Source organism: Heptranchias perlo, chromosome 2 (genome assembly GCF_035084215.1).
Source record: "Heptranchias perlo isolate sHepPer1 chromosome 2, sHepPer1.hap1, whole genome shotgun sequence".
Lineage (NCBI taxonomy): Eukaryota > Metazoa > Chordata > Chondrichthyes > Hexanchiformes > Hexanchidae > Heptranchias > Heptranchias perlo.
Window position 1 is genome coordinate 90,183,767 of NC_090326.1, and position 11,583 is coordinate 90,195,349.

The following is an 11,583-nucleotide window of genomic DNA, read 5'->3' on the forward strand; positions in this document are numbered from 1 at the left end:
GAAAGTGCTGACTTATATTGTGTTACAGTTCCATATGTGCTGACAGGCTGACAGCAGCTCACCAAAATGGCTATTCTCCGTGCATGAGCTGAGACAGTGACTGTCATCTTCCACCCTCAATAAACTTAAGCTCATCCAAAACTCTGCTGCCCATATCCTAACTCGCACCAAGTCCCATTCACCCGTCACCCCTGTGCTCGCTGACCTACCCTGGATCCTGGTCCGAGAATGCCTCAATTTTAAAATTCTCATCCTTTTTTTCAAATCCCTCCATGGCCTTGCGCCCCCTCCCCCGCCATCTCTGTAACCTCCTCCAGCCCTACAACCTTCCGAGATCTCTGCGCTCCTCCAATTCTTGCCTCTTGCGCATCCCCAATTTTAATCGCTCCACCAGTAGACCCTAGGCCCTAAGCTCTGAAATACCCTCCCTAAACCTCTCTGCCTTCTATCTCTCTCTCTCTTCCTTTAAGACGCTCCTTAAAACCTACCTCTTTGACCAAGCTTTCAGTCACCTAATATCACAGAATCATAGAAAATTTATGGCACAGAAGGAGGCCATTCAGCCCATCCTGTCCGCGCCGGGAAAAACTGAACAGCAAATCCCTCGGACCTTAGCACAATTGGACTCAGAGTAGCCTGAACAAACCAGGTGTAAAAAAACTTGCATAAAATACAAGTGTTTCAGAACTATAGACTCTGCAATCCAAGTGTCAGGATTGCTGGGCAGTAAAGGATGTCACTATGTTTGCCAATGTCATAGACACTAATTGAGAATAGAGGGCCTGAAGTAGTATACAGAAAACTGTGTCATACAAATACTTTAGCCAGTGCATCAGCCCCAGCACTGACAATGTAACATTTGGAAGGATGGAATGCCACATCATGGATGGACTCATCAAACTTTTTACATGTGTCATGAATTTTCCTGAATACATGTCTTGGTCTCGAGGCTCCACAAACGAATTGAAGGGTCGTGACTGCCAGACATCAGATACAAGCCATTTGGACCTACAGCTAAACTTGTGACAGCATCCAGATAGGCTTGAAGAATTTTTCCTGTGGTTATTGTCAAAGAATTTTATGTATCTGTCCTCATGGGCTGTGATAATAACAGGAAGCGTAGGATGAATAATTACTTTATTAATCTGACATGTAGATAAAGTACCAACACTGGATTCAAAGGTGAAGAATTGCTGACACCTCTCCATGTCAAATATGCTTGTCTGTCCATTCACAAAAGACGACACCAAATGAGAAGGATCATGGCAGACTATGTCAACAGAGGTAGGGATTCCAGACTCTCGGTTCTCACTAAATATGCAAAGCGAAGGTGCTATTTCAGTGGTGTTCCACAGCTGTAGAGTACCATCAGCTGAACAGGACAGTAAACGTTGATGTGCTGCACTGTACACCAAACCCCAAACTGCGTCGGTGTGACCTTCCAAAGCACCTCGTAGCGCAGAAGGATCGTATGAATCATAGGGATCAATGTTAGGACTGGGAGCATTCCAGCACTGGATTAACCCACACGTACATGATACACGTACATGATGGACGTGCTCTCCAAAATGGGGTTTGGGGAGGAAATTCGCGATTGGATCCAACTGCTCTACACAAACATCAGTAGCGCAGTTTCAATCAACGGGTGGGAATCAGAAAGCTTTCCGATCTAATCTGGAGTCAGGCAGGGCTGTCCTCTCTTCTCCGTCTTGTTCGTGTGTTGCATCGAACCCTTTGCCGAGTCCATCAGGAGGGATGTGGGCATAAAAGGGGTAACGATACCAGGCAGCAGAGGCCCTCAGGTCAAGGCCTCCCTGTAAATGGACGACGTCGCCGTCTTTTGCTCGGATCAGCTGTCGGTCGCAGATTGATGAGCACCTGCGACCAGTTTGAACTGGCCTCAGGGGCCAGGGTAAATCGTACCAAGAGCGAGGCCATGTTCTTTGGGAACTGGACCGATCGATCCTTTGTCCCCTTCACCGTCAGGTCGGATTACCTGAAGGTGCTGGGGATCTGGTTCGGGGGGGGGCCGGGGCGTGCACCAAAAACTGGGAGGAGCGAATTGCCAAGGTGAAGCAGAAACTGGACTCTGCGATTGACGATCACTCTCAATCATGGGCAAGAACCTAGTCATCAGGTGCGAGGTGCTCTCGGTGTTGCTGTACGTGGCGCAGGTCTGGCCCATACCTCGTTCCTGCGCTGCGACAGTCACCCGAGCCATCTTCCACTTTATCTGGAGATCAAAAATGGACCGTGTCCGCAGGGACACGATATACAAGTCTCCAGAGAAAGGAGTGAAAGGCGTGCCTAACGTGGCCCTCATCCTGATGGCCACTTTTGTGTGCAGCTGCATCAAGCTGTGCATAGACCCTCGGTACGCAAACACAAAGTGTCACTGCGTGCTGAGGTTCTACCTGTCCCCGGTGTTGAGAAGGATGGGCCTGGCCATGCTGCCACGGAACGCTCCGTCCAGTTGGACCGTTCCGCCCCACCTGTCCTTCGTGGAAAAGTTTGTGCAGAAAAACACCTTTGACCACAAGGCGATCAGCAAGTGGTCCGCACGTAACGTCCTCGAGACCCTGCCGGTTGGTTCCCCGAGCAAACTGTCAATGTCATTTGGCAGAACGCCTCATCCCCAGAGCTTTCAAACAAGCACCAAGACCTAGCTTGGCTGGCGGTGAGAAGGGCCCTTCCCGTCAGATCCTTCATGCACTCCCAGACTCTCAGCGCCACCTCACGCTGTCCCGAGGAGGCTGCGGTGGAGACGAGACCATCAGCCATCTCCTTCTGGAATGTGCCTTTGCAAAGAAGATCTGGAGAGAGATGCAGTGGTGCCAGTCCAGGTTCGTCCCGAGTTCCGTAACACAGGACTCTGTGCTCTACGGGCTGTTCCCGGGGACGCACACCGAGACGGACATCAACTGCTGCTGGAAGACCATCAACTCGGTGAAAGACGCCCTTTGGTCTGCCCAAGACTTGCTGGTCATCAAGTGCAAGGAGTTGTCCTCGACCGAGTGTTGCAGACTGCCACATTCCAAGGTCCAGGACAACGTGCTGAGGGACGCACTGAAGCTGGGTGTGACTGCCGCAAAGGCTTTGTGGGGAAAGGCAACCTTTGAGAGCCTTCCCGCCATTGTATATCGAGGGGCTGCAATTAGGGAAAAACCTCCTCAGGCAGAATGTAAAATTCAAATTGATGTAATGTGCCTGTAATGAATCTGTAATGTACCTGTAAATAATCTGTAATCAATAATCTGTATTGATTGTGATGCAATGAGGCACCCTCGAGAGCCATGAACTATAATTATGTACAATGTGTTCATTGAACTGTACTTGATGTAACTGCAAATTGTATAATCTGTACTGTGTACGATTGGAATGTGATATGACAACTGTATTGTATGTATTATTGCAAATTTTATGAATAAAGTATACTTTTTGAAAAAATTCAATAGCTCCACTAAAACATTGCTCTCCACTGGTGCTTATCACAATACATAGCACCGGGCCTCTGTGAGCCCTGAATGTACATATGGGTTCTACATCCAATGAGGTACTGTTTTTTGCCGGAGCAGTCTTTTGTAAATTCCACAACTTAACAGTGTGATCTTCTGAGGCAGTTACCAAAACAAGCTCAACTGGGTGAAATGCAAGGCCCCTTATTCCATCAAAGTGGCTCCGTTATGTGAACTTGGGATTCCAAGTTTTCCTTAATGCATCTTTATTGCTTGTGATGTCATAATTTAGAGGGTCTGCCTCATTAGCAACTGTAAGGCCTGGCAACTCTCCAAGACCAACGCATTCTCCAGTGCTTCATCCGTACCCATGATAAAGGATTTTCCTGCTCCCGGGGGGAAGGTCAATGCCTCCATTTCTTCTGTTCTGCCAGATTCGTGCTCAGTCAGTCATGTGCTAGTCGGTCTTGGGGGAGAGTTTACTGAAGTCTGCAGTGGAGGGAGCTCATCTACGTCTCTTAAAGTAGCCAACGTGTCTTGTAACTTTGATCTATTCAGACTCTTCACCCCCTTTTTCCCCTTTTGTTTCTTTTTGTACTGCTCCTTGAGTTCGGTTATTAGTCCCTGGTCCATGTCCCAAATCTCTGTTGTGGGACACACATCTTCCTCATCCTATTCTGTTCCATCGCCTGCACTTCTTGAATCTCCTGTTCTTTCGCCTTTCTGTCGTTCCTAAGAAATCAAACTCTCTCAGTGCTTCCTCAGTGTCCATATCTTCCATCAAATATCCTAATATCGCCTTGGTGTTAAATTTTGTTTGATAACGCTCCTGTGAAGCGCCTTTGGACGTTTTACTACGTTAAAGATGCTATATCAACTCAAGTTGTTTTCAGCAGGCTATTTCATAATTGGGTGATCACAGCTGACCTAGATACAATCCTCTCCCAATGTCCACACACACAAACTTTTCAGCAAGCAGTAACTAGGTACCAACCAGGAGTAGGAGCCTTTGCTAATTTTCCCCCTCCCTGGCCCAAGGACATAGAGCCTAATTGTACCACCCCTTGCTGCTGCCCTTGTTGAGATCAATTAGTTGAGCACAGGCCAGGGATTGAACTGGACTTTCTTAGTCTATGTGGTTCATTGCATTCATCCACTGAACCATTGGAGCAGTTTACACAAGATTTTCAAGCACACATGCATTTTCTTATAATTAGCTTGTTGCATCAGTAAGTGTTCTTCGTTCTCTGCAAATAGACATCGTGTTCTCAAGTTTTTTAAATTGCAGGCTGGTTCACTGCAAAGAGTACCTGGTCTGTCTTTTAATTAATTCTTGGGATGTGGACATCACTGGATAGGCCAGAATTTATTGCCCATCTCTAGTTGCCCTGATACAACTGAATGACCTGCTAGGTCACTTCAGAGGGCAGTTAAGAGTCAATCACGTTGGTGTGGGACTGGAGTCGCATTTCGGCCAGACCAGGCAAGGGCGGTACGTTTCCTTCTTTAAAGGACATTAATGAACCAGTTGGGTTTTTACAACAGCTTCATGGTCACTTTTACTGATACCAGCTTTCCATTTCCAGATTTTTTTTCAAACTGAATTCAAATCCTCAAATTGACTTCAGTGGAAATAAAAATGGGGAAAGATGTAAAGCGGGTTACCGATTCACTTTAATCCATTTTACACTATCGTACAAAGTGAAAATGATCCCCCTAGAATATACTGTCACTAGAAAACTGTATTAGGTTTCTTACACAGTCATTAGGTGAGGTGTCATAGAAACTGATGCAGTGGCCAAGTCAGACCTGTGATTGGCTCAAATGTGTTTACCAATTGCTCTGCATGCTCCCAAGAGTGAGTCAGGTAATAGAGATGGGATTAGATGCCTAAATAACACGGGGAAGGTTTCCTTTCACTCTCCAGCAGGATCTTTTGTCCTCGATAATTATATGTAAGACTCAAATCAAAGAAACTACCATCCTTGGAGTTCAGTGTCTCTACAGCCTTATTTGGATAGAGACACTGGCAAATTTCTGCTTATGCACTACACCTCCATTTTGTTCCAAATCTGATCAGCTAATTTTGTTTGACACAATGGGGATAACCCCCGAAACCAGGCACGGGGGTCGCAGAGCGCAATTAGCCCGTGCCCGGTCGTTGAGATGCAGGCAGCCTGTAACATTTGTGTTGTCTGATGTTTTACATGATTGCTGCGTCCAGCCAGGCCTACCTGCGCTGTTGAGTGGCTACTTACAAGCAGGGGGCCCAGATATCGTGAGTGGCTAGCACCACTTAAAGGCAGCCTGCACCTCTTAAAGGCAGCCTGCACCTCTTATTTGAAAAATATAAGATACGGGTCCGCACGGAGTCCGAACGGAGATGAGACATCGCACATGTAAAACACAGATGCAGGTCCCATCGCTACACTTACAAACTGTTTAGTTAGGTTGCAACATTGAATAAAGGTTGCGCACTGCTAAATCCCACATCCTCTCATCTGCATTGCACACCTCACCAATCTGCCAATCTGAGTTTGTACCAGGCCTGCGAGAGATCGTGCACCAAGGTTTTCTGATGACGCACTAGAGGTCTTGATGCAATAGGTGGATAGAATGAGGGACATCCTACATCTGCAGGGGGGCAAGAGGCACTCCAGACATATGCTTCCGAGGCAGTTGGAGGCAGTAGGGGACAAAGTCAATGCCAGGTGTAGAGCACCACGAACAATGATGCAGTGCAGGAAGAAGTTCAATGCTTTGATATGAGTGGTCAAGGTGAGTGAGATCAACTGTCAAGTGGCGTCTCCTACCAACTGCACCACCAGTCGCATCCACTGCTCCACGCTCAACACCCCCATCACCCACATACCAACAAACTTTCAATCAGTACTCAACTCTTCGAATCAGATGCTTCCTCTCACCCTCACACATTACCACTGTTGCAAGCTGCACACCCATAACTCACAGGTCACACACACTGGCAGCTATTCAACCATGTCAGGCACATCACCCAAACATAGAATCATAGAATCATAGAAGTTGACAACATGGAAACAGGCCCTTCGGCCTAACATGTCCATGTCGCCCAGTTTATACCACTAAGCTAGTCCCAATTGCCTGCACTTGGCCCATATCCCTCTATACCCATCTTACCCATGTAACTGTCCAATTGCTTTTTAGAAGACAAAATTGTACCCGCCTCTACTACTGCCTCTGGCAGCTCGTTCCAGACACTCACCACCCTTTGAGTGAAAAAATTGCTCCTCTGGACCCTTTTGTATCTCTCCCCTCTCACCTGAAATCTATGTCCCCTCATTATAGACTCCCCTACCTTTGGGGAAAGATTTTGACTATCCACCTTATCTATGTCCCTCATTATTTTATAGACTTCTATCAGATCACCCCTAAACCTCCTACTCTCCAGGGAAAAAAGTCTCAGTCTATCCAACCTCTCCCTATAAGTCAAACCATCAAGTCCAAGTAGCATCCTAGTAAATCTTTTCTGCACTCTTTCTTGTTTAATAATATCCTTTCTATAATAGGGTGACCAGAACTGTACACAGTATTCCAAGTGTGGCCTTACTAATGTCTTGTTCAACAAGACATCCCAACTCCTGTATTCAATGTTCTGACCAATGAAACCAAGCATGCTGAATGCCTTCTTCACCACCCTATCCACCTGTGACTCCACTTTCAAGAAGCTATGAACCTGTACTCCTAGATCTCTTTGTTCTATAACTCTCCCCAACGCCCTACCATTAACAGAGTAGGTCCTGGCCCGATTCGATCTACCAAAATGCATCACCTCACATTTATCTAAATTAAACTCCATCTGCCATTCATCGGCCCACTGGCCCAATTTATCAAGATCCCGTTGCAATCCTAGATAACCTTCTTCACTGTCCACAATGCCACCAACCTTGGTGTCATCTGCAAACTTACTAACCATGCCTCCTAAATTCTCATCCAAATCATTAATATAAATAACAAATAACAGCGGACCCAGCACTGATCCCTGAGGCACACCACTGGTCACAGGCCTCCAGTCTGAAAAACAACCCTCCACAACCGCCCTCTGTCTTCTGTCGTCAATCCAATTTTGTATCCAATTGGCTACCTCACCTTGGATCCCGTGAGATTTAATCTTATGTAACAACCTGCCATGCGGTACCTTGTCAAAGGCTTTGCTAAAGTCCATGTAGACCACGTCTACTGCACAGCCCTCATCTATCTACTTGGTTACCCCTTCAAAAAACTCAATCAAATTCGTGAGACATGATTTTCCACTCACAAAACCATGCTGACTGTTGCTAATCAGTCCCTGCCTCTCCAAATGCCTGTAGATTCTGTCTCTCAGAATACCCTCTAATAACTTACCCACGACAGATGTCAGGCTCACCGATCTGTAGTTCCCAGGCTTTTCCCTGCTGCCCTTATTAAACAAAGGCACAACATTTGCTACCCTCCAATCTTCAGGCACCTCACCTGTAGCGGTGGATGATTCAAATATCTCTGCTAGGGGACCCGCAATTTCCTCCCTAACCTCCCATAACGTCCTGGGATACATTTCATCAGGTCCCGGAGATTTATCTACCTTGCTGCGCGTTAAGACTTCCAGCACCTCCCTCTCTGTAATATGTACACTCCTCAAAACATCACTATTTATTTCCCCAAGTTCCCTAACATCCATGCCTTTCTCAACCGTTGTAAACAATTTTACAACACCAAGTTATAGTCCAGCAATTTTATTTTAAATTCACAAGCTTTCGGAGGCTTCCCCCTTCGTCAGGTGAACGATGTGAAATGAAATCCTCGAAATGAAATCGCATTTATAATTCACAGAACAATGCTTGGTGATTACAGACAGTTTTTTCAACTGCCCGTTGCCAAGGCAATCAGTGTGCAGACAGACAGGTGTTACCTGCCAGGTCTCACAGAATATACAAATCACCAAAAAAAAAACAACAAACAAAAAAAAACAGAGATGGAGAGGTAGAAACATAGAAAAGACAGCAACTGACCCATTATATTAAAAACAGATAACATTTGTTTGCTGGTGGGGTAACGTGTAGCGTGACATGAACCCAAGATCCCGGTTGAGGCCGTCCTCATGGGTGCGGAACTTGGCTATCAATTTCTGCTCGACGATTTTGCGTTGTCGTGTGTCTCGAAGGCCGCCTTGGAGAACGCTTACCCGAAGGTCGGTGGATGAATGTCCATGACTGCTGAAGTGTTCTCCGACTGGGAGGGAACCCTCCTGTTTGGCGATTGTTGCGCGGTGTCCGTTCATCCGTTGTCGCAGCGTCTGCAAGGTCTCGCCAATGTACCATGCTCTGGGGCATCCTTTCCTGCAACGTATGAGGTAGACAACGTTGGCCGAGTCACAGGAGTATGAACCATGCACCTGGTGGGTGGTGTCCTCTCGTGTGATGGTGGTATCTGTGTCGATGATCTGGCATGTCTTGCAGAGGTTACCGTGGCAGGGTTGTGTGGTGTCGTGGACGCTGATCATTTCTCAACCGTAAATACCGATGTGAAATATTCATTTAGGATCTCACCCATCTCTTGTGGTTCTGCACATAGATGACCTTGTTGATCTTTAAGAGGCCCTACTCTCTCCCTAGTTACTCTTTTGCCCTTTATGTATTTGTAGAAGCTCTTTGGATTCTCCTTGGCCTTATCTGCCAAAGCAATCTCATGTCCCCTTTTTGCCCTCCTGATTTCTCTCTTAATTCTACTCCGGCAATCTCTATACTCTTCAAGGGATCCACTTGATCCCAGCTGCCTATGCATGTCATATGCCTCCTTCTTCTTTCTGACTAGGGCCTCAATCTCCCGAGTCATCCAAGGTTCCCTACTTCTACCAGCCTTGCCCTTCACTTTATAAGGAATGTGCTTACCCTGAACCCTGGTTAACACACTTTTGAAAGCCTCCCACTTACCAGATGTCCCTTTGCCTGCCAACAGACTCTCCCAATCAACTTCTGAAAGTTCCTGTCTAATACCATCAAAATTAGCCTTTCCCCAATTTAGAATTTTAACTTTTGGGCCAGACCTATCATTCTCCATAGCTATCTTAAAACTAATGGAATTATGATCACTGGTCCCAAAGTGATCCCTCACTAACACTTCTGTCACCTGCCCTTCCTTATTTCCCAAGAGGAGGTCAAGTTTTGCCCCCTCTCTAGTCGGGCCATCCACATACTGAATGAGAAATTCCTCCTGAATACACTCAACAAATTTCTCTCCATCCAAGCCCCTAATGCTATGGCTGTCCCAGTCAATGTTGGGAAAGTTAAAGTCCCCTACTATTACCACCCTATTTTTCTTCCAGCTGTCTGTAATCTCCTTACATATTTGCTCCTCAATTTCCTGTTGACTATTTGGGGGTCTGTAATACAATCCTATCAAAGTGATCTCTCCCTTCTTATTTTTCAGTTCTACCCATATAGACTCAGTGGGCGAACCCTCGGATATATCCCCTCTCACTATTGCCGTGATGTTCTCCCTAATCAAGAACGCAACTCCCCCTCCTCTCTTACCTCCTGCTCTATCTTTCCTATAGCATCTGTACCCTGGAACATTGAGCTGCCAGTCCTGCCCCTCCCTTAGCCATGTTTCAGTAATAGCTATAACATCCCAGTCCCATGTACCCATCCATGCCCTGAGTTCATCTGCCTTGCCCATCAGACTTCTTGCATTGAAATAAATGCAGTTTAATCTAGACTTCCCTTGGTCTTTGCCCTGCTTTCTCAGACCACCTGTCCGGTCATGTTTTGTACACTCTCCCTTACTGCCTTCTGTTTCTGTCACCACTTTACTTCCCACTGACTTCCTGCATCGGTTCCCATTCCCCCTGCCACATTAGTTTAAACCCTCCCCAACAGCACTAGCAAACACTCCCTCTAGGACATTGGTTCCAGTCCTGCCCAGATGCAGACCGTCCAATTTGTACTGGTCCCACCTCCCCCAGAACCAGTTCCAATGGCCCAGGAATTTGAATCCCTCCCTCTTGCACCATCTCTCAAGCCACATATTCATCCTAGCTATCCTGTCATTCCTTGCAGGACACTCACCGACACACGTCCCACTTTCTTGCAGGAGAAGGTGGCACATAACAGGAGGCAGCAAGTGGCAGAGGCTCCATGGAACATGAACCTGCTGTCCTCTCTCAGAGTGACAGCATTCCTGTCCCACCCTGCTACTCTGACAGTGCCCTTGCCTGTCAGCCAACCAGCCCACTCCCTGTAGAGTATTGAAACTTTATTATAGGAACAAGAGCAGGCCATTTAGCCCCTCGAATCTGTTCCACCGCTTTTCAATGAGATCATGGTTGATCTGTGACCGAGCCCCACATCCCATGATATCCTTCGTTAACAAAAATCTATCAATCTCACATTTAAAATTAACAATTGAGCTAGCATCAACTGCCGTTTGCAGAAGAGCGTTCCAAACTTTTACCACCCTTTGTGTGTGGAAGTGTTTCCTAACTTCACTCCTGTAAGTCCTGGCTCTAATTTTTAGGCTATGTCCCCTAGTCCCTGTATTCAAGGATAGGAGACCTCGAAAAACAGGTACAAATGCATCAGCAGCCAGAAGCAATAATCCAGCAACGAACCTGTAACTTCTGCATAATTCCTTTAAATAGCACTGGTGGGGGTGTCCGCCATGCTGTTTATGACCTGTTCAGCTGTGCGAGGTTAAGACAGTGCGTTGGCTGGAGCGTTGAGTTCCAAAATCACATCTGTCCCTTTAAATCAGCATTGCATACTGATCTACAGCATATTCTTCCTACTCCATATGCTGCCAGCATTCGTTATCTGCCTTTACCAATATAATGTCTGGCACACGTCACGTTAGAAGTGTGCGCGCACATTCCGAACGCCATTTTGGGTCCTTAAGAGGCCACGTTGCGCCTACAAAACGGGCGCTACGCTGCCCAATTTATAGCTCAATGTTTGATAATTTGTTAGTTATAAATTGACAAACCCTCAGAAATTGGCAACTACACTTAGAAATTCAGCAACAAAATAACTTGACCTAGAAATGATTCCTGAAAAATCCGAAGAGTATTTACAGTCACACCGATCAATGGTTGTCAAGTGTAAGTTTTTGACCAGAATAT

General features: G+C 46.4%; 1 pseudogene; it reads right to left on the reverse strand.

Annotated features, from left to right (window-relative positions):
- Positions 1 to 807: 807 nt before the first annotated feature.
- Positions 808 to 11,346, reverse strand: LOC137332242 (striatin pseudogene; annotated as a pseudogene).
- Positions 11,347 to 11,583: the final 237 nt, after the last annotated feature.